The sequence below is a fragment of the Urocitellus parryii genome, chromosome 7 (genome assembly GCF_045843805.1).
Source record: "Urocitellus parryii isolate mUroPar1 chromosome 7, mUroPar1.hap1, whole genome shotgun sequence".
Lineage (NCBI taxonomy): Eukaryota > Metazoa > Chordata > Mammalia > Rodentia > Sciuridae > Urocitellus > Urocitellus parryii.
The window spans coordinates 91,088,323-91,111,987 of record NC_135537.1 but is presented as its reverse complement, the minus strand read 5'-3'; the positions used below and the strand labels follow the sequence as shown (position 1 = coordinate 91,111,987).

The 23,665-nt window shown below is 45.8% G+C and overlaps 1 pseudogene; it reads right to left on the bottom strand.

Moving 5' to 3' along the window:
* Positions 1–14,276: 14,276 nt before the first annotated feature.
* Positions 14,277–16,446, bottom strand: LOC113178491 (chemokine-like protein TAFA-3; annotated as a pseudogene).
* Positions 16,447–23,665: the final 7,219 nt, after the last annotated feature.

The following is a 23,665-nucleotide window of genomic DNA, read 5'->3' as shown; positions in this document are numbered from 1 at the left end:
TGGACAGGCAATATTCTGGCACCTTTGTATCTTCATTTTCACCTACAGAGCCCCAGGTTTTCTGCTCGGAGACTGTCGGGGTGCCACAGAGCCCAACATCAAGAGGAACTCTAGTTAATACCTTCAGCCCGGTTGGACTCCGGACAGTGGAGCAGGCGAAGGTGGCGCGGGCTGAGTCCAGCTAACAGGCCAGGAAGGGCTGGAGGTAGGATGCGCAGCTCCCTCGTCGCCCCCGCGAGGTTGGGCGCCGGGAGCACCACCCGATCCCACCGCTAGGGGCCGCTGATTGTTCGGAGGCTGGAGGTCCAGAACACCGAACCAATATGCGTGCCCCTGACTATGCGCGGAGGCCTGATGTCCCTGGAGGTCCTGGATCCGCCCTTGGGTCCCCAATGCCTCAGCCTCGCACCCGCTCCTGCACCAAGCGCCACGGCGTGCCACTTCTGGAGGACTGGGGCGGTGGACCACCCAGCAATGGGAGCGGGCAGGACCTGTCCGGCCAGAGCAGCCTACCGGGTGGGAAAGGAGAAGCCTCGGCCTCCTCTCAGAAGGCGGTCACCCGCCCAGAGGCGCCCGGATCTGCCCTCCTGCAAAGCCAGCTCGCTCAGGACGTGCCGGGTGGCTCTGGGTCGTCCACTAGCCTCCTGTGCCCCATTGTAGCCCAGAGGTGCATCAGTGGACATCCTCTGGGAGACACCGCCGATCCCAGATCTGCGGGCTCCGCAGCTCCCCGAGGGTCACTGACAGAGCCTAGCCCGATGCGGTCCAGTCCCAAGGGTCCTCGGTTGGTGCTGCTTCATTGATCCTAGGCATCTGCCTACCTCTAAGTAAAATAGAATTCCTGGGAGTCACTGTCCAACCAGAAGGGGATGGGGGCGACAGGGAAGCAGAATCTGTCTTGGAAGAGCTGTCGCCCTGCTTAACCCAGAGACAACCCTCCCTCCCCCCCATCTTGTACATATCCTTCACCCACTCCCCACCTCCACCTTTCCAGCCCCCCACCTTCCCCTTGGACGTCTAATTGACAAATGTCTATGATTGCAACCAATTGTTTCTATGTAAACTTAATTAAAAGATTTTTTTTCTGGAAGATTATTGTTTTGCAATCAGTTTACCAGCAGCTTAATCTTTAACAATCAGCAACTAAAAGCAAACGATGTTTGCATGTCCCCTGGCTTGTGTTGGACAACACAGAAAAGGGGCACCAGCTGGTGGAGAACAGCAAGGAAAAACCCCCTCAGGTGGGAAAAAGGGAACTATCCTCGACCTTCCAGCTTTGAAGACTTTCCCAGATATCACTCTCGAGGAGAAAACAAAAAACAAAAACACTTTCTAGTCCTGTCACCTGAATGCCTTGGGCTCAGTCCTACACAAGAGCTTAGGGACTGTGCAGGGTGAGACTTGGATACTGAGCTTCTCACACTGCTCCTGTTTTTGACTGGTCATTGATAGGTCTTGCAAGTCTGAATGGGCCTCGTTTTCCACATCTGTCACTCCTTTCTTGTGGAAAAATGCATCAGAGGAAATGTTCTATCATGTGCCTCTCCAGCTCCATCCAGGCTCTGGATGGCATGTAGCAATCTTGTTCTGGGCATCCTTGTGCCTTAAGAGAAGTTAAAGAGAAACTTGATGCTGTGTCAGAATGAGAGGGAAAAGACAAAGCTCAAAATTCCTAGAAGCCAAAGGGCAAAAATTATTTGTGTTCAAGGAATCCCCTTCCCGCCCCAGCAGTCCATCCTTCCTGGGCAGAGTGGCCTCTTTTCTTTCTTGGGAATTCCTGGACATCTAGTCCTCCAGAATGGCCATACCATCAAAACTTTTGCATTTCAGTCTTTCCTCACAGTTGGTTCAGATTCAAATGGTAGCCCTTAAAACAGAGTACCACTATGTTTGCTTGTTATGAATACAGCTGTAAAAATAAATAAATAAATAAAAAATAACTCACATGAAGGGATTATAGGCTCTGCGGAAGGCAGTATATTGGAATATTGAGCCTTCAGTATGTAAGCAGTCAGTCATCTGCCTAGTAGATGGAATTAGGGCTGCCACTCATCAATTGGGAAGAGAAAACACACACACACACACACACACACACACACACACACACACACCAAGCATTGACTAGAGAATAGAAAGAGCCTGGAGATGGAAAACATCTTCATCTTCCTCTCCCCTATTTCTGCACCCCCAGGCCAACTCTTGTTTTAAGAACTTATCATTTCTTATTATTGTCAAAATTTCTGATCTTTCCTGTGCAGTTTCACCCCTCATCTGGACTTAGCAGCTCTGTCTTGGATGTGCTAATCTACTTTGGCTTTTGCTCCTGAGTTCTTGTGTGGCTCTCCATTGTCTTTAGTGTAGAATTCAAACTACACAGTATCCAGCTTCTTCCAAGCTCACTCTGGCCAACTGTCAGCTTCTGCAGTGGCATTTATTACTCAGCCTATCCCTAGGCCTTCTCATCTTCCCTAAGCATTTCTTGTGGAGTGTTTGGACTGTGGGGAATTGGGTCCCCAAGTATATGACCAGGACACAGCCCACATGTTATAAAATGCTACAAACTCTAGAGCTGGGCAATCCTGGGTAAATCCTAGTTCTTCTGCTTGTGGGCTCTATGATCTTGGGCAAATTAGTTAGACTCTGGGTCTTAGATTCCTTGTCTATAAAATGAGAATATTAATAGCTATCTTATGGAATTGTTCTGAGGATTAAATGAGACAACTCACATTGCCTGATCCTCCCCCACCAATTCTCACTTTCCATATGCATTTTCCTGGTCTCTCTCCCAGTTAGTATGAAAGCTATCGAAGGCCCAAAGGCTTTTTTTTTCCTCTCTGCATCTGTAAACTGGTGTTAATAGCACTTACCTCATAGGTCTTGAGCAGATTAAATGTTTCAAGGTACATGTAGTCAGTTCACTGAAAATTTTTTTCCAGTTCGCTGAAGTATAATGACTTGGGTGGGGAGGCTCAAGCAGGAAATAGTTTCATTATTTACCACACCTTTGTCTTTAATCCCAACATATGCCCTCATTTTTGTGGTTCTGGATGAATCTCAGGCAGCTTCTGTATATATTTCTCGTTGCTTTGAGATAATAAATTGCCCTGATCAATTTCATGAGTTTCAGGGAAGAAAATAAATTTTAGTATTTATGTTAACATATTGTATTAATATAATGAATTATGTTATAATTGTATAATTATGGTCATAATAATATTCATATTAATGTAAAGAAAACATTTCTAACTATTGCAGTTCTCTTTTTTATAGCTAGTTGTGTGGTCATAGTTGGTGTTTTTAACTTCATTCTCCATTATTCAATCTATATTCCCTTTGCTTCCAGCACACTAAATGTCATCATTGAAAGATATCTGTATTATTGGGCTGGGATTGTGGCTCAGCAGTAGAGCGCTTGCCTAGAATGGGCGGGACCCGGGTTCAATTCTCAGCACCACATAAAAATAAAGGCATTGTGTTGGGTCCATCTACAAAAAAAGATATTCTCTCTCTCTCTCTTAAAAAAAGAAAGATATATGTATTACATGTTTTATTTACATGCCATTAACTAGGCAGTTATTTTTTTTCTAAACCTGAAAAGAACAAAGTTGTGGGGCTAGAATGCAAAAATTTCCCTGATGGATCACTAAGAATGACAATGAGAGGAATCATTCTCATTTCAACCTCTTGATTTTCAGACCATGAATCCTGACTATGGGGGAAAAAAGCACTACATATTGATCATTGCTTCAAGACATACACAGCTTCCTGAAGTACATTGCTTCAGCTCTGTCCAATGTGAGTATTCAACTGGCATTGAAACTGTGTCACCAAGTGACCATTCCACCATTCTATTAGGTGATTTACTTCAGAGTGACCAGGTACATTATAAGACTTCTGAATTCTATGATCATGAGTACTTTGCCATATTTTATTTGCTGTTAAAGGATCCTCGATCAGAAGCTATGTTTAGTGAAATATTATATTAATATGATATTCTGTAAGTTGGTGATCTAGTTAGCAGTATGTAGAGAAGGAAGGAAAAATCCATATTCAGATTAAGTGTCCCCTAGTGAGGAGAAACTTGCCCCTTCATGATAGAAGTGTTCCAATGTAATAAGCCTTCTACCATGTGACTGGATATTCACCCTGGGGAATGGCACCACATTGAAGGTTCAGTGTTGGTCTAAGCTGTTGGCAAGTTGGCCTCTCAGCAGTGATTGTAGACAGATAAGATTTAATGAATAGAAGCCCATATTACTAAGCCATGCACAATTTCTGTCCCTGAACTTATACAATGGAACTATGAGACACTGGACAAAGATAGAGATGGCTGATAAAGACAGTTGGGGAAAGAAATTTGCTGTCTTAGTGCCCTGATTATGAAGATCATCCTCCATTAAGATTTCACTTCAGTGGACATTCATGAAGACACAAATATTTTCACTTTGTCTCAGCTCATCATGGTTCATTCACATACCTCTTCCCCAGATTTCCTTATTACTGATTTTCCAAATGTGTATTTTCCTCTAATACTATAAGTATCAAGTCAAACTTTCAGCCACAGCACACACACCCACACAAAAACATTTTTTTAAGTATATATTTTTATCGCTGGCTATCTGGCCTTCCAGGAAAAATGAGCAACTATGTGTATTGCTCAAAACTTCTGAACAAAGGGAGGATTTTCCAGCTCTCTTTCTGGGTCCCCTCTGAGTGGGACAGTAGTACTGCAAATATTTTCCTTTAGGTCAACTGAGTCAGAGAGAATTTCTCATAGGGTCACATGACAGGGAAGCGGCAGTTTAGCAGGTTAGGAGCCAAGGGATTCTGGGGCACATGTTCATGCAATTTTTTCACCTTTAAGGCCTGCTCAAGTTCTAACACATATACATACCACTTCCATTTGATAGTAGAATATTGCTGTAAATAATATCCACCTCATGATAGGCATCTCAGGTCACATGGTAACTTGGTAATCCAGAGTCAAACATTGACTTTCTAGTAGCCCCTCCCCAATGAAGCCAAAAAGGGAAAGTATTATCTGAAGAGAATGGCATAGTTCGATCCAAAATCCTAAAGGTTTGTTCTGTGATTCATCTTTAGCATCTGCTGAAGTTTCCATACACTTATTCATAGTCCTATACACTACCAGACACTTGAAGAACCATTGAACCTGACAGCTTGGTTCAAGGAGCAGATAAGTTTGCACATTCTGGGTCCTACTCAAAACTGTCAGATATTTGAGTTATTTGATATATTAAAGCTGCATGACCAAAGGAATTGAATGTTACTTTCCAAATCTAAGGAGGCTCACCAAACACTGCACCCCTTTCTTAGTGTAGAGAAGAGAGAGGTAGCAATTTGTCTTTCACCTTAGATGTGATACTTTAATGTAACTCAAATCTCTGGGCCTCAATAAATTTTACCCAAGTTTCTGTGGTACTTATTTCCAACCATCTGGATCCATATGTCTTACCAAAGCCTCTGAAGTACTTGCTACTTGATACCTACCTGGTCCACTCAGCATCATCTCATTCCTGTAGTAGATAAAGCCCTGAGGAAGGAAGATGAAGGCATATTGCTGGCTTTACCAGTTGGCAGTAAGCTGAGTCTGATGACCTTTCCTAACAGGCATAAAGAATAAGCATTTTGCCAGGTCAACACCTGTAAACCAGATGCCGTAAGAGGTCTTAGATCCACAGGCTGGAAATCCAAGAGCACAGCCAGCAGCTGCTCAGTTTCTGTGAGGGCCTCAGTGTGGCAGGGCATATGGGTGTGTGTAGAAGAGGCAAAACCCACTCCCATGAGAAAGGCATTAACAACCAAATCTCCTTTTAGAGATCCCACCTCCCATCACTTCAAATTACAACATGAGCTTTGAAGGGAATAAACCATAATCAAGCAATAGCAATGATTTTTGGAGACACTGGGGGAATAAGGTTTGAATAGAGAAATTGGAGGATCAGAGAAAGGCTTTCAAACTTTTTGAGCTCAGGCAGGCCAGCTACTAGAGCAGGATCCTAGAGAAGTCAATGGAAGTCTGTTGTCTTTGCCTCTGAAATATGGACTGGGATTTCTGTGGGTCAAAAGGGCTGGAAGTTGCTACTACTTCTGGTAGTGGCATGGGACAGAATAAGTACAACCTGGAACATTCTGGAAGTAATTGCTGCTTCTGCTGAATTTCTCTGCCTTCCACATAATTTAAAAATATATCTTTTTGGCCAACCCTAACCATGACAAGAAGATGATTCTGGAAAATATAGTTCTAGCTTACCCAAATTGACCCTATACAAAACCACCACCATACACCATTTATTAGCTGCTTAATATTGAGCAAATTATTTAATATCTATGAATCTTTCTCTTTCTATCACAGTTTGGCATTGTCTTGAATGACATTGTCCTGGGTTTCTGGATGATGTTCTATTGCAGAGGATCTCTTACTTATAGGTATAAGTAAGTAAGAGATTCTCTGCAACTGATGTGGGAAATACTCCTCCTATTGGCCACTTAATACCATTTGGCCATGTGGCTTCTGTAATTCTTTCCCTAGTTAGGGTCACCTCTCTTTTCCAGGCCCTCCAGGCAGTCTACATCTGGCCCATGGAAAATGCAAACATTTGCTCTACTAAGCTCTCAGGGGTGTGCTCACCCTGAAGGCAGTCATCTGGACTCACTCTCAGAGCAGCAATCCTGCCACAGCCACTTGCCTTTAGATTATCTTTAGGCCTGAGTCCCTTTACCCCCACACATATATCAATGATTCCAGTCAAAACTCTTTTCCCTCTGGAATACCCACCTTAAGTGTTATAGTAAGAAATAATCAATACCCTTGGCTGGAGGGGGGAGAAAGTGACATCTCTCTGCAGACAGCTCTTCAAGTGTACCTTTTAGCCTCAATTCTTAGCCTTCTGTCATTCCGTGAGGAGGCGGGTAATGAGCTGTTGACCACCCACTTTACAAGTCTGAACAAATAGTCTTGCATCTTGATTTAGAATGTAGGGTTGCTCGAGAATAATTCGTATCCTATTTTCTTTTTCCAATATTTAATCCCTCTCTCAAAATTTTAGGATGGGAGGAGTTCCATTTGTCAACAAAAATAACAACTCTGCTCTAAGGAATAAGAAAAAGATTTATTCAGAGCCAAACATGAGTAACCATGGGCTGGTAACAGATTCAAGTTCTCTGGAAATGACATAGTTCTCCTGTGGAAGAAGTTGAATGGGCTTTTATAGTCACAGAAGAAAGTAGATGGGGACTACACACAGATGGAGAAATCTCTTCTAGAAGATTCAGGTGTTGTCTTTCATAAACTGAGGAAATCTTTTACAAGATTCAGTTGTTATCACATTTTTACCAAGCTTAGTATTCATTCCAAGAGTTTTATTTCATAGTCACAAGAATGCTAGGTCAGATACACAGGTCAATAATAAAAAGCTATTAAAGACATTAAAGATAGCCCAAGATAACTTTTCTCTTGATCTGCAACATTCTCTCCACTCAAGGTATGTTAGATGTCCAACATCAAACAGTCTTCAGGCTCTTTGGAGATCTTTAGTTCACATGTTTAATATATGGTTACCTCGCATGGTACTTGATACATGGTAGACATTCATTAATAGCAGTGATGATGGTACATTGCCAATCACCCAGCATGTAGGTCAATCCAACTTTTGAAAATGCATAATCGTTTTCAAACGTTGAACTCCCCTTCCAGAGTTAGTACCCTCATTAATGGTTTAAAAGGCAGTTGACTAGGCTTTCTTTTACCTATTCTACAAGGCTATTCCAAATACATGAATAGCCATCTGGGTCCAGTAGCTGCTGTGCCCATGTCCACTGCAGAACCACACTTAGTGACAAACCACAAGCTTAAGGATATCAGGATCCAGTTTAGCTACTTGCCCTGGGGGAAGAGAGAAATGAGTCCTCTCTACCCTGTAATGGAGTCCCATCTTAGCCCCAGCAGGTGGAGGAGGAATGTACAATTATGTGCTGGACTGTGTGCAGCCAGTGTGCCCTGGTCTAGCCATCTGTCTTGATTAATCATCTCTGTGCTAAAATAGTTTGATGATACAAGTATCATCCTTGATTGTAGATATGGAAATATGAAAATCAACAGATACCCCAAACACCAGCAGCATACAGGCATGTACAATTATATCATTACCCCAAGGTACATATGCAGTTTATTCTTTTTTTAACGTATTTTTCTAGATGGAGATGGACACAATATCTTTATTTATTTATTTTTATGTGGTGCTGAGGATCGAACCCAGTGCCTCACACTTATGAGGCAGGCTCTCTACCACTGAGCTACAGTCCCAGCCCCTGCAGTTATATTCTTTAAGTTTAAAAGTAGAAACAACATGAACTTGGAAAGCATGAACTGAACTGATATATGGAGAGACAAAACCTTAGGGAAGGCTCTATTTGCTCCAAGTCTTCTCTATGGCATCTCTCTTAGTCTTTCTTTCTTTCTTTTTTAAAATTCATTTATTTGTATGTGGTGCTGAGAATCAACCCAGTGCCTCACACATGCTAGGCAAGCGCTCTACCACTGGGCCACAGCCTCAGCCCCTCTCTCTTAGTCTTGATGTCTTCAATTCTTTTTAGGTATCACAAGTGACAATGGAAGGGAATAAAAGGGACACAGGTACACTCAGTGTCAAACAAAGAGGTCCCCCAAAGCAGGAATACAATGCAGTCTCATTTTCCAAATTGTGAATGTGCATATTGAGAAAGCTTAAAAAAAAACACTTTAGCAGGGATTGGCAAAATTGTTCTATAAAGGCTCAGATAATTTTTTAGGTTTTGGGGGGAGGGGGGACATATGGTCTCTCTTAAAAAAATTCAACTCTGGGTCTAGGGATGTGGCTCAAGTGGTAGTGCGCTCGCCTGGCAAGCGTGCGGCCCAGGTTCGATCCTCAGCACCACGTACAAACAAAGATGTTGTGTCCATCGAAAAAATTTAAAAAATATTTAAAAAAATTCTCTCTCTCTCTCTCTCAATCTCTCTCTCTCCCTCCCTCCCTCCCTCTCCTCTCTCTTTAAAAAAAATCAACTCTGCTGTTATAGCACAAAAGTAGCCAATAATAAGTAGGCAATAATAAGCAAATAAACATGGTTCTGTTGCAATAAAACTTTATTAACAAGGAAAGGTAACCAAGGAGTTTCATTTACAGACTCCTGTAGCAGACTGTAAGAACCTAAAAGCCATCAGGGCTGGCTTCACAGCTTTCAGGGGTTGACAGGGGCTCCATTCCGTTTCCTCCAGAAAAGGCAAAAATCAATTCTCTTTGTCATGACATTAGTTTTGTTTTATCGTGTCCTGTGCTCTGGTGTTTTGATGTTGTGGTGAAGTGATACAGTACTGGGATTGAACCCAGGGGCACTTGACCACTGTTATATCCACACCCCTTTTTACTTTTTATTTTGAGACAGAGTCTTGCTAAGTTGCCTGGGCTGACCTCAAATTTGTGATCCTCCCGATTCAGTTCCCCAGTCACTGGGATTACACATGTGCCCACTGCATTGGCTGCTTCTTCCCTCTTTCTGTGTGTATATCTCTAAATGTTTCCATTTTACTTCTGTCCTCTTGCACTCAAGCCATAAAAGTGTCCAGACTCTTTCACGTTAATAATTCTCCTCCTCCTTCTTTCTCTTCTTCTTCACCCCTACCTCCTCCTCCTCTTTTTCTTCCTTTGTTCTGGAGATTGAACCCAGGGGTGCTTAACCACTGAGAGACATCCCCAGTCTATTTTATATTTTATTCAAAGACAGGGTCTTAGGAAGTTGCTTAGGGTCTTGCTAAATGTTGAGGCTGGCTTTGAACTTAGATCTTCCTGCCTCAGCCTCCTGAGCTGCTGGGATTACAGGTGTGCACCACAGCACCTAGCTTCACATTCATTCTTGCTAACTACTTTCCAGGTCCCTCATCAGTTCTGGGGTAAAAAGTGATGAGCAGTAATGAAAATATCACTTGTCTGGGTGGGTCACTGGGCAGAACAAGCCAGCAGTCTGCTGCGTATCTTTGGGAAAATTATCTAAGCTCTCCAAGCCACCCTTTCCTTATCTAATAAATGAGCGAGTTAACTAACTGGCCTGAAATCCCTTCCAGCTGTGAGCTTGTGATTTTAGGAAGCTACAGCATCAACTCTGTGCAATTGTCTAGGGCCATTAATTAAGATGTCACTCACAAACCTTAAGGAAACTGCCAGGAGACAACAGAAATCCACTACATGATCTGTAACTAGCAACATTCCTAAGGCCTTCACAGCTGAGGGGCAGAGGGTGCCTGTGAACTCAGAGGATGTGAGACTCAGCACACTAAGGGGAGATGAGGAAGACAATCCATGGAAACCAATTTACATTCTAGGCTCTCATTTTACAGCTACAAAATGCACACAAATATTGACTTAGTTGGAAACAAGATCCCAGGGAGCTACTATTGGAAAGTGGGACAATTCTCCATCAGATCCTCTCATGTGGGGCTTTTCTGGCCATGCAAAGGATATCCTTCAAAGCCCGTCAGATAAATATATGAATAGGTTTGGAGGAAATGTGTCTTTGAGGAGCTAATAAAATAAACTACCAGATCCCAGCATGTGTCAAAGGAAAGCAGTCTCCTCTGAGCAGGGATGAGGGAGGCCAGGGAAGGTAGGAGAATGAGGTTGGCTGGTGCAGAGGCTGGCACTGGTTGGATTATGATGAGCAGGGGCCTGGAGCTCTGTCCCTACCTCCTAGACACAGTCTTGAGGGTGAGGAGGGAATGGAGGAGCCCACATCCTGGCCTCCAGAAGAGCAGGCTTTTATTGCCTGACTCTGCTAAAGTTGTCTCACTTGTAGTCTAAATAATTAACTTACCCATCCCTAAAGGAGCATTCAGAGAAAAACAAAACCCACCCCTGCCCTCAAGTTCAGGTTTCCACGGCACCCAGGGCAGGCCAGGAGGCTGGGAAGCCATCCCAAGCTGCAAACGTGGCCTGACTTCAGAGGTTCACTGGGGTTAGTGACCTTCTGAAAAAGGCCAAGAGTTGCTTTTTGTATTTGAGCTAAAGTTTTTTGCAGTTTTGAAAGTTTTTTAAAAAAAACCAAATGACACAAACAACAAAAACAAAGAATGTGCAACAGGCTGTCCTCAATCTGATGGAGAAGGTGTCCCACTTTGTGGTCTGCAAAGCCTAAAATATTTACTCTCCAACTCTTTCCAGGAATAGTATGTCAACCTTTACTCCCTCCTCCAGGTCCTTTCCCAGCCTTGAAGGAGGCAAGAATGGCTCTGATCAGCTCACTGACAACCCCACCTGAGAGCCCACTCTATGCAGAGATTATAGTTGTCAGAGCACTGTCCAGCAAGAATCTGACACCATTGTTTACCCCATTAACAAAAAATAAAGGAAAAAGAAAAAATACACTAGGGTGGGGTGAGGGAGACATCAGTCTTGATTCTACTGTATAAAGAGGTAGGCAGAGAGGGAGGAACTGAAACTAGTCCCAAATCATCTTATTTGCCTACTTGAGGATCAGAAAGCGGCATCATCCCAGTTTGTTTCTGATGACACCCTACCCTAAAGCCCTGGTGATCCCCACCATCACAGAGGCTGCATCCAAGCTATCATATGGTGCCAGCTGATCCTCAGCCCTAGACAAAGGCTCCAGCCTACCATCTCAGCAGGTGAATTTGAAGTGACAGGACTTTGGCCAGCCCTACACTCCTCCCAGACTTTCTCCTAGAACCAGAACCTCTGAGAGCGTCACAGGCTAAAGACCACAAAAGAGACGGGTCAGAGCAGGCAATGGGGATGCCAACAGAGCACCCCCACTGCAAGTGGGATGAGTGACCTCTGTGTTATCATGGAGCTTATTTGGAGTTTGGGGGGCTTAGGACAGAGTGGAGACAAAGTGACTCTACATCCTGGTGTGTGAAGATTCTGGGTTATTGCAGATAGGAGAACGGTAAACTTGGTCAAAGTGTCTAGCATGTTCCAAGAAAAATGTTGCTACTGTCCATCCAATGCTTTACAGGGTCAGGTGTAATAAGGAAGGTCCAGGTTGGAATCTCAATGTCCATACTAGTGAAAAGCTGCAGTCTTAGAGATTTGAGAGACCAGGCTGTGAGCTCATGGGATAATCATCTCAACCTCTGCACTCTGGGGCTCAGTTTCTTCTCTCTCTCTCTCTCTCTCTCTCTCTCTCTCTCTCTCTCTCTCTCTCTCTCTCTTGGTAATGCTGGGGATCAAACCCAGACCTCTCACATATGCTAGGCAAGTACTCTACCATTGAGTTACACCCACAGCTCTTTTTATTTTTAGACAAGGACTTGCTAAATTTTCCAGGCTGTCCTCAAACTTGTGATCCTCCTGCCTCAGTCCCAGAGTTTCTGGGATTATAGGTGTGCAGCCACCACATCCAGCTTTCTTATCTGTTACAATTAGCAAATGAGCAGAAACCTGAGGTGCTTGGATGAGGCTGATTCTAAGGACCTGTGCATTCCATACCCAACAAACAGCTCAAACATGCCGTGACTCCACAGATGCTTCGTTGTTGCTTTCCTTCCCCAAGTCAATCCAATCCTATCCAAATGAGAGATTACTGGCCTGGCATAGGGAAGAAAGTTTTCCTTCAACTTGTTAACAGTTAATCCAGGGAATCAGAATGGATGGAAAGGTGCTGAGTGTGAATTCTCATCTTTGTGCCTTGTGACCAGGGAGTAGCCAAAGAGCTTCGAAAATTTCATCCCCAAACTCCTACCATGCCCAAAGCAGGTGGTTCAGAAGTCTTGGTGCCATAGACTCTCAATGACCTAAATTATCTGTCTTCAATTCCCCAGCCCAACTGGATATTCCTTAAGGGCAGGAATTGTGTCTTGAACTTCTTTGTCTCTAGCAGAGCACAGTCTTTAAGATATGCGGTTGGAGATCCATCCATATTTGCTTAGCGACTTGATTAAAATCAAGAGAGGTAATGCTAAATTTGACATGGAGCATGAGTCCAGGTGAGTGAATCTCTAAATTTTCTGGGTGATGACTGGATGCCATTCTTTAGTCCAAGGCTCAATCAAGCTTCTCCTGTCCAGGCTGTGATCCCTAAGAGCTATCATGTGACCTAAACAGCAAACAATAGAGGAAGGTAAGAGAAGACAAGGTGGATCCATTCCATTGTGCCAGAGACTCTCCAGGATATGCAGGTCACATTGCTTCTGGTCCCTTGCTCCTGAAGCAGTCCAGGCTGGGAAAGTGGCCAAGGTGGACCATGCAAACATAAATCAGGCACACTTTACCCACCATTTGCTTCCAGGTCACTGTACAAATTGCAAGCACAGTGTAGGTTTTATGGGCTAAAAACCTAAACATATAATGTGGTGACAAATGTCACAAGCTCTGTGGTGGGTCTCACTCTCATCTAAGCATAGGTATATTCAGAATGGCTGTCTCCTTTCTCTGCCTACAGATAAGATGCTCTATAACTAGTCAAACTCCCTGCTCCATTTGTTCTGTGCTCTGGGGAAATGGTTGCTTTCTTCAAAATTTTTGAGGCCGCCTTTCTTTCTCTTCTTGTTTGTTTGCCTGTTTGATGTATGTGGTGATGGGCACAGAATGTAGAAGGCAGTGCCTTGGCTTGCCCCACAGTGTCACTTATCTGTACAAATGGTGATGACAAAGAGATGCAACTAATTAACCATGACACGCATAGAATTGCTAACAACTTTAATAAAATTTTAATTACCCCTTGTTTCATGGGACAGGCAACAAACCATGAAAATAATAATCCTCTTGGGTGCTGTCACAGCAGACAGAGCAATTTGATTAGAGGAAGGGAGGTATGAACTGTAAGGAGTTTAGAATTGTGGGAATGGGGGGACAGTCCATGGAGAAGTGTTAGGCAGAGTGACTACTATACCTGGAATTCAGGTAGGAGAAGATAATCCTCCCTGAATTATCTAGATGGTTCCCCAATTCCCCACTTTGTTCATATAGCCTTGATGTTTTCCAGAAGCAAACTCACTGTAGGCAAAGAAGAGAAACCAAGGCATATGGACCATCAAAAAATCTGCCAGAAAGACACTCCTGGATTTCTGATCCAGATCCCTAACACCAGTCCTCAGAGTCTGACTGTACATGGAAGGACCACCTGGGGATGCAGTGAGTATCCCACTGTTCACAGATACCAACTTGGGTCATGCCATCCTGGATCCCCAGGGCTCCTGTGCCCCATTGGCTGCCCCAGGTGAAAGAGGAAGAAGAGGAGTAGAATGAGGTGTCCACCTGGATACCTTAGTGGGTTTTGACTTTGTGTCCACTGCTGCAGCTCCATCCCGACAGGTCCTGGAGCACCTTACACTCCTCCCCTGGCAGGCAGGGCTCCATCTGTCACCACCACCTCTGCAGGATTATAGAGGCTATTGGGGCAGGAGGCAGGAGTGCAGCTCTAAGCTCTCTGCAAGCACACCCAGCAGTCGGGGGGGGGGGTCTGTGAATGAGGTACACATTTCCACACACCCCTGACATGGAGTCCCGTGTTTCGTTTCGCTTGTCTTCTGCCTACTCTGGGATGCCCAGAGAGGAAGAAATGTTGAGGCCTGGGGACATAGCCCTACCAATTTTAATCCTACAGGTCCCAGCATCTCACCAAAGACATTGGGGGGGAAAGGAGGCAGGTGAAGTTGTCTCTGAGGCAATCATGTCATTGGCACAGAGGTACCAATCTTCAGCTTGGTGTGTGTGAGCTACTATGCACCATGTGCAGAGGTCCACAGACCAGGAGGGCACAAGCTGGCATGCATGTGATCACACTGGGCATGGTTACTCAGATGCCACTTAAGCGTGAGAACAGAAGCCAGAGTGGGGATGTGAAGGAACACAAGTGTTCATGTAAAGGCAGGGTTGAGAGTAGAGCATTTGGAAGAGGCTGGGGAGAGAGCAGTAGGTGAAGAGCCCACGTCTGAAAGGCTGTGTGTGGCAGAAAGCCTAAAGTATGAGGGAACTTATCTGTCGGTGGGCAGTGAGGGACAGCACACAACAAGAGCTTTCCTTGTCTACGACAGAGAGATAGTCATATCTGCCCTCCTGTCCCCCAGAGGGTGCCCCATCATTTGAGACTCTGATCATGAAAGCCCTGAGATAGGTATGAAATTGGATCCCCAGAAGATGGCAAGGCCCAACCAGACCTCCTTATCTCTCTGCTCAGAGTCTCACTGACCAGGGCCTAGCTTCTCACTCACCATCCACACAGGAGGGCTTTGCCCGCATAGTGACAGCCACCTGGCTGGAAAAGCAGGAGCATTTTACAGTCTGGGAGTGCTCCTCGATGCGGTTCCTGTTGCAGCAGCGGTGAGAAGCGATCATCTCACAGGTGCCCTGCTTTACAAAGACTGATGGGGCCAGCCACATCAGATCAGGTCCCCAGCCCAGGCCTCCAGCCCTGCTCCCCTCCCACCCACCTGCAGGTCCTTGAGCCGCTTCTACCTGCTAGGGAGAAGGCCTTTCCTTCCTTCCTTTCTTGTTTGTGTGTGTTGGGTGGGAACTACTAGGGATTGAACCCAGAAGCCCTCTACCACTGAGCCGCACCCCCAGCCCTTTATATTTTATTGGGAGACGGGGTCTCCCTCAGTTGCTGAGGCTGGCTTCAACTTGCCTCAGCCTCAGAAGTCACTGGGATTACAGGTGTGCACCACTACACCTGGCTGTGGGAAGGTTTTTAAAGAGATTTCCAGGGCTTTGGTTTTAGCTCACTGATGGACCACATGCCCAGCAGCATCAAGTCCTGGGTTCGATCCCCAGCATCACACACAGAAAAAATCCAATGGCAGAGGAGAAAGAAGCAGATGAAATCTTCCTGTTCCTCTCCAGTGAAGCCGCACTCATCATCCTTTGGCAGACCCTGGGTCTGAGAAGAAGAAAGCTGAAGTCAGGCACCAGTTCCGCCCCCACCTCCCTGCTTTCTCAGGGTGAGGGCAAGGGCCCCAGGGCTTACAGTGCGTGGAGAGGATCATCCACTTATATAGGCTTCAGCCATCCTGGAAGGAAAACCCCAGAATTAGGCCAGGAGGCTAGACTTAAGCCCACACCTGAGGGCCTCTCTCCCTGCAGAACACCTTCTGGCCTGGAAGGGACAGAGAACAGTGGGTCTTCCCAGGCATCCTCCTGGTGGGGATAGCAGAAGGGAGCAGTTGCCTGGGTGATGAACAAAAAAGGAGTCAGAACCCTGAAATCTATGGATTGTACTTTGCCTCCGAGATCTGCTCGCTGTGTGGATCAGGGTGGGGTGTTATCCAGTTTTCCAGGTGTGCTGGAAAACCTCCTTCCCAGTCCCTACTGCCTCCCCTTAACCTGTGGCAGTTGGAGGCTGCGAGGAAGCAAAGGCCAGGAGGGTCCACAGCCACGTCAGGCACAGTGCCAGCAGCCAGTGGCCTGAGTTCCAGTTCTGCACGGCCCTTTCACTCATCCTGTGGAGAGAAGGGCCCACCTCGAATAGCTCCAGACAGGAGGAGCTCTCCTAGTGCCCAGCCCCAGTTGCTTCTCTGTGCTATGCCCTCTGGGAGGCAAGGGTGGGTAAGATGCCCACCTTGTCCCCAAGCAGCTCAAAGCCTGGCACAAAGTCACTGTAGGAAGCGATGGATGCCACAGAGAACAGGGGAGCAGGAAGGGAGGACCTGAGGAGGAAGTGACATTTAAAAGGGGTCTTAGAGCTGGGCACAGTGGCACACTTGTAATCCTAGCTGCTTGCAAGTCTGAGGCAAGAGCATACAGAGTTCAGAGCCAGCCTCAGCAAAAAGCGAGGTGTTAAGCAACTCAGTGAGACCCTGTCTCTAAATAAAGTACTAAATAGGGCTGGGGATGTGGCTCAGTGGTTAAGTGCCCCTGAGTTCAATCCCTGGTATCCCCCCAAAATTAAAAAAAAAATGGGCTGTGGTGTGGGAGGAACAATCATGCTAACTCCCATTTTTTTTTTCAGTTCTTAATCCAGGCATGTTCTTGAATCCTTCATGACTATTCCAAAAAGTAGGATAGTTATTACCTATTTCATAGATGAGCAAATGGAAACTCAAAAAGTCTGGACACAACCTCAACAGTCACCAGTGAAGGACTGGCTAAATACTTTGAAGAGAATCTGGGCAGTCTCTTCCAAACAGCCGTGGAAACACAATGGAAAATGCTTTATTTAATGATGCATGCAGTGATCTCCAATGATAATCCACTGTTAAGAGGGAGCAGCAACATGTGGGACGATGTGTATAAAATGTGTAAAAGAGAGGGATTATTTATGCTGCTTGAATAGGCATAAACTAGCTCTGGAGCCACATGTGGTGGTCTGTACCTGTAAATCTCAGCAACTCTGGAGGCTGAGGCAGGATTGCAAGTTGGAGGTCAGCCAGGGCAACTTAGTGAGAGCTTGTCTCAAAATACAATAAAAAGGGCATGCACTTCGGAGGCCAGATAAGTCTGGCTGAAGATTCCTTAAATGGTGTGTCCTGCAGTCCTGCTAGTAGGTTCTATACCAGGCTCCAATGTCATTGGTGTAGGATCCATATTTTAATACTGTTCCTAAAATTTCATTTAATACCAAGATGTCTTTGACTTGATTTTATTCTTTGTAATTCTAGAAACAAGATTGTAGTTTAGCCATTACTGATATTTTTAAAAAAGGGATATGATTTCTTGCACAGCGTTCAAAAGAGAAACAAGCTTTGGTTCTCAATGCTGACCTTTCTTTTTCAGGTACAAGTTTTCTAGCTCAGACAACTGAGAAAAACTATAGATCATTCTTGAGGCATTGGTTACACGTTGATTTTCTATATTGCAGGCAGATTGGGCTGTGATGGGTGGTGTGCAGGCAGATACAGGATCTGACAACCTGGGAGGTTCTGTACTAAAATGTTACTTTGTATCAGTTTTAGTACAACAAAATAAAGGACAATTTCAGAAAATAAATAATTAAAAATAAAAAGGGCCAAGGAAGTAGCTGGCAATAGAGTAGCCCTGAGTACAATCACTAATACCGCGAGTGAGCGCGCGCACACACACACACACTCACACACACACACACACACACACACACACATACAAAACACCAAATCAAACCAAACCTCACCAAACAAAAATGTCAAAAAATTAGCTATGGAAAAAAACAGGAATAACATTGTTTGCCATTAAGAAGGAAAAGTGGTTGGCTGAGAAAGAAGATGACTTATTTTTCTACTAATTTCTTTTTTACTCCCTATTTATTTTTTCCTTTTTTGTACCAGGGATTGGACCCAGGGATACTTAACCATTGAGCCACATCCCCTGCCCCACCCTTTTTATATTTATTTATTTATCGTTTGTTTGTTTGATTTGAGAAAGGGTCTTGCTAAATTGCTTAAAGCCTCCTTATGTTGCTGAGGAGGTACACAAAGGCTGGGAGCTGCCCAGCCACAGATGGGGGCAAAATCAGTCTCAGAAGGCATCAGAGTCTCAAGCTCAGGGATAGACCTGGGTCACTACCTCTGTTGCTCACCTAGCCCCTTGGGTCACTGCTGACCTCCCTCAAGTGCCAGCACAATTCTGAGAGTATTAGGGATCAACCAAATGCCAGGAACCTGCTGCCATATTAGAATAAAATGCCCGATGTCTGCCCACCCCTCACACTTCAAATATTCAACCGTTTCTTCACTTACCTTTTGCTAGGATCTTTTCGATTCAGTCTGCTCATCTGCTGGTCTCAGACTCACTCCACCTGGACAAGTAGGAAAGATTTCAGTGAGTTGTGAGGTCCAGAGGGAACCCGGGTCCTGGTCTGGTTGGGAGAAGGCAAGGGGGTGGGCTGGGCGGAGTCCAGTTTTGAAGCTGTTCTAGGCAGAAGCAGAGTCTCTTCTTCTGGATTGGGAATGGCCCTTACAGAGTCAGGATGAGCCTGGGACCAGTGGCCAGGGAGCTTCAATGTCACAGGAGTGAAGCAGTGGTGGGAGGGGTCTAAGAATCAGCACTGTCATCTCTCTGATTTGGGACAGAGCTGAGGATCAGGGGAGGGTTCTAATCAGAATCTGCCAGATAGATTCCTGCTGGGATAGACCTCTGGGGAGGATTCCCGAGCCCTGAATCCTCTTTGCCTCTACCACCAATGTCCCATGGCACTTGCTTCCTGGAATTACATACAGCTGGCTCAGTTCTGCCACTGTCACCCTCTTTCACCTCACAGAGCCAGAATGGGGATTCAGCAGGTCTCTGAACTGCAGGCCACAGCTCCCCAACACCTTCTCCTAAGTACTCCTCCTTTTTCAGCCTCCTAAGGAGGCAGAAGTGAAACGCAGGATGGTGAGGCCCTGGAAGGAAGAGAACCCTCCCTCCTAGCTCCCAGCAACAAGGGTCCTACAAAGGGGAATGAAGGTGTTCAGAGGAAGTGATGGCAATATCCTGGAGATAGTTAAGCTCCCACCTATCTGGATGTATCTCTTTCCTGAATAGGTCTCTCCTCTCTCCGCCCCTATCAGGAAACATCATTTCAACTATTAGAAATGCAGTTTCTCCCAGGTGAGGGGTGCTGGGGATTGAACCCAGGGCCTCAGGAATGCTAGACAAGGGCTCTACTACTGAGCTACATGCTTAGCCTGTCTCAAGTGATCTTGTTTCTGAGCTTACAGACCCTTCAATCCCACTCACCTGGTCTCTCTTATGAACCCCAAGACTCAAAAGACCTGGGGGAGGGGAGAGGATTGGGGCTAGAGGAAGCTGCAGAAAGCTTCTGGGAATGTTTTTTCAACTTCTATGCTCTACCTCAGTTTCCCAGCCTGTTTCCCCCCTGCTCCAACCCATGCTATAGTGAGACTGAGTGAGCAGCACGCACACCAACAAGGAGTTGAAGACGTGAACCACAAGAACCTCCAACCTTCCCCAACCTACCCTCACACAACTCCAGTGTCCATTCAGTCCTCAAAAATTCTGAGCACTCTCACAGGGACCTACCTGCCCTACAGAGGTGACCACTGTTCAACCTGCTGGCCTGAGGTCCGCACTGCCTCTGAACCTGGGACCAAGACTCAGAGAGCAGACTACTGTTGGGTGCGGCCAGGTTGAATGCCCTCCAGTCCAGGGCTCTGTCTGCGTCCCTCACCAAGTTGCTGTGCCCCCAGGACAGCAGGGCTCTGGCCAAACTCGCATCACCGACGCGGCAGTGATGAGACCCCTGGGCCCGGCTCTGATCAGTCGGACCCTCTCCGATCCTCCCGTCGGAAGGCTGGGGAGCGTGCTGCGGCCGCTGCAGCCTTGGCGCCGGTGCTGCCCCACTCCTCCACCCTGAGCCAGCACCACTGCTTCCTTCAGGACAGCGCAGGGCGATGGGCGGGCTGGCGGTCGCAGCCGGCCCGCAGCGGCCCCTGGCGACTCAAGACAGGAGGAGGGAGGGAAGAACTACTGGCCCCTATGGTCAGATAGGTAACCCCGAGGAAGTCCTCCCAAACATGCAGGCCTCCTGACGCCTAGTTCTGTGGCTCAAGGGAAGGAGGTGATGGTCGGAGGTGAAGGGCGGCGGTGGGGTGGAGGTGGCAGTGGGGTGCTGGAAGTGAGGAGTCATTGCCCGGACCTGCAAGGTGTCTTGAGTTTTGAAGATTCCAGAACTGCATTGTCCAGTGGGGTAGTCGCTAGCCACATTTTATTTAAATTTAAATCTAAAACTCATTAAAATTTTACTTAGCACTAAAACGCTATTTAAAGTGTCCAGTAGCCACAAGAAACTAGGGACAAGTGTATTGGGCAAAGCAGATATAGAACATTCCCACAGTTGCACAAAGTTGTTCCCTGTCCTCCTTCTACAAGGGCTTGATCAAGGGGCCCTCTACTGGAGTTACATCCCTGGTCCTTTTTATTTTGAAAGGAGGTCTTTTTTTGAAGGGGATATATATGTATGTGTATGTGTGTGTGTGTGTGTGTATATATATATATATATATATATATATATATATATATATTTATATATATATGATTTGTTTTTAGATATACATGACAGTAGGGTGTATAGATGAGGGCTGGCCTCAAACTTGTGATCGTCCTGCCTCAGTCTCTGGAATCAACAGGATTACAAACAATCACCATTAGACCCAGCTACAAAGTTCTTTTCAGCAGTCCTCTCCTAGATTGATATCTGGAAGGCAATATTTCTACCTCAGAAATGGTACCCTTAGTGACAGGCAGGAAGGCTATAATAGCCTGGTGAATGGTCCCTATGGATGATGGGTGTGCGTCTCAACTTGGGAACCAAATTCTGGGACCCAGTGTCTGCATCAGAAAAAAAAAATTCTAATATAATTTCCACTGTAGATTTATTTATTTAGGTACTGGAGATTGGACCTAGGGGTGCTTTACCACTGAGATACATCCCCAGTCCTTTTTAATTTTTTTTTTACTTTGATACAGGGTCTCATTAAGTTGCTTAGTGCCTTGTTAAATTGCTGGGGCTAGCCTCCAACTTGCCATTTTCCTTCCAAGCCACTGGGATTACAGGCATGCACCACTATGCCTGGCAATAGTAAAATTATTTGTAAGGTTATGTTTTGTATGTGAAAAGTACTAGGAAAATAAAGGCAAAGAGATTCTGTGAGTTTTTCTCTTCATATGAAGGACATACCTCTTACTGTAACAGGGCTCTGGGGTTGGGGTAATGTGGAGGGAAAAGGCAAGGAGGAAGAAATGGTAAGCAAACTATTCCTGAAACACCAAATAATAAAAATAATAGGCCCTGAACCCCTGCATGTGGACTGTGAAAAAGGGGCCTGCCTTGAGGCTCTACAGTCCCCCTTTATGGCTAGACATTATCAGTCTGAACTAAGGAAAATATCCCAGATTTGCTTCTTTCCAGCCTGCTACCTTTCTCCTCTCACCTTCTGCCACCTTAGGATGGGTAAGGGCGATGATTGCATTACCAGGTCTGGGACAGTCTGAGGATGGAGGAGGTGCGATCATGTCAGGATGGGTGGGTCGCTCAGGGAGATGAAAGTCTTAGGGTCTGGGTAGGCTGGAGTGCTGTGCAACAGCCCACAGACCCTGCCAACTTCCCTGAGGATTATCTGGTACAGAAGCAAGGGGTCTCCAGGCCCTAGCTCTGTGGCCTATTTTTGCAGCCACTCCATAGATGCTGGGAAGAGCAGGGAATAAGGAGCTGTGTGACAGTGAGAAGTGATAAGTAAACTGTCCCAGGAACATTGAATAATAAAAATAGCTAGTAGTCATATTTTTCTTCAGTCTTTGACCTGGCAGTGATGTTATGTCATTTATCAGAGAGCTGATTCCCATTTTTCCTCAAACAGGAGGGGAACACCCATAACAAGCAGCAGCGTTTTCTTTGTCCCTGTCTTTGCTGCTCTGTGGGGTCTGATGTTTTCTCCCTCTTGTGACTTCATTTGATCTGGCTTTCTGCCCAAATCTCGGGCATAATTACAGCAAATCCATACACCTCAGTGACTATTGTAGGCCAGGAAAGCCACCCCTTCTGGGAGCACAGTTTAGCCTGGGGGACAGAGTATACTATTTTCAGGAAGCACTCAGTGGACAGAGCTCAGAGGTAGGGTCTCTATAATGAACTTGATTCCAGTGTCCTGTGATGGCTAGCCCAACTTGCATTAGGGCACAGAGACCTTGACCTCATTTGAACTGTGTGTTGGGTGGGTGTACCTGGGACCTAAAATGATCTATTCCCTGATACCGTATGTAGGAATAGAGCTCTTCCCAGGTCAGGTCAGTACCACCTTCCCTGAAAGAAAGAATAAGAAAGAATAAGCATCCCACCTGGTACTTGGTCTAGTTTCAGTCCTGGAGCAAGTGGGCTTTTAATCAGTCCAGGCAGGAGTTTAACCTGGCCTCTGTCTCCCCCTGGCTGCAGAGAACTTGCCCAGCATTCCAGGACTTCCCAGCCTCTGCGCAAAGAGGAGGAAGGCAAAGGAGGAACCTCATCCCTCTAACTGCTGTCATCTTCTCCCTAACTCTCCCTCCCTGATTCAGAGAAATCAACTTGATCCTCAAGTCAGAACCTGGTTTTGGTATCAGGAGACTGACGTGGTTATGAATCTCTCAATGGCCGTATGATCTCTTCTGGCATGCCATATTAAATGACAGGTACATCCAGTCCCGTCTCATTTGTAAAATGGGAGTGATAAATTGGTGTATAGAGTGCGCTTTGTAAAAGGCCTACTGCCCAGTAGGTCTTCTATAAATGGTATTTATTTATTATATTACGTTGTTATCCTTATTAACTGATGAGACGTCTGAATCTGAGTGTAAGGGGAAGGTTCTGAGAAAGTAAGTGGGGTAGGAATGGCAACCGCTCTCCCACATGTGGAAGTGGCCTTCAGAGCTAACAGTACCATCAAGAGCCCAGGAATTTACCCCGGCTCTCTGATCCAAGGTGATCAGCTGTGACCTGCATGGTTACCATTGCCTCCACTCTGCACCAGCTCACTGCTCTCACTCTCACTCCAGTAGCTCCAGAGGTGTTGTCACACCAGCTGTTTCACACCCAGCATCCCTGAAGCGGCTGTTTGGATCTGAGGTCATCAGCTTCATTGCCCTGAAGGCAGCCTGACCACCCTGAACCAGAAGCTGGGAGACCGCCTCCCCCACCCTCGTCACAATAGGGAAGGTCTATTTGATGTCTCTCCTACAGCAGGACTGAAGTAAAATTTCCTTCTCTCAGACCT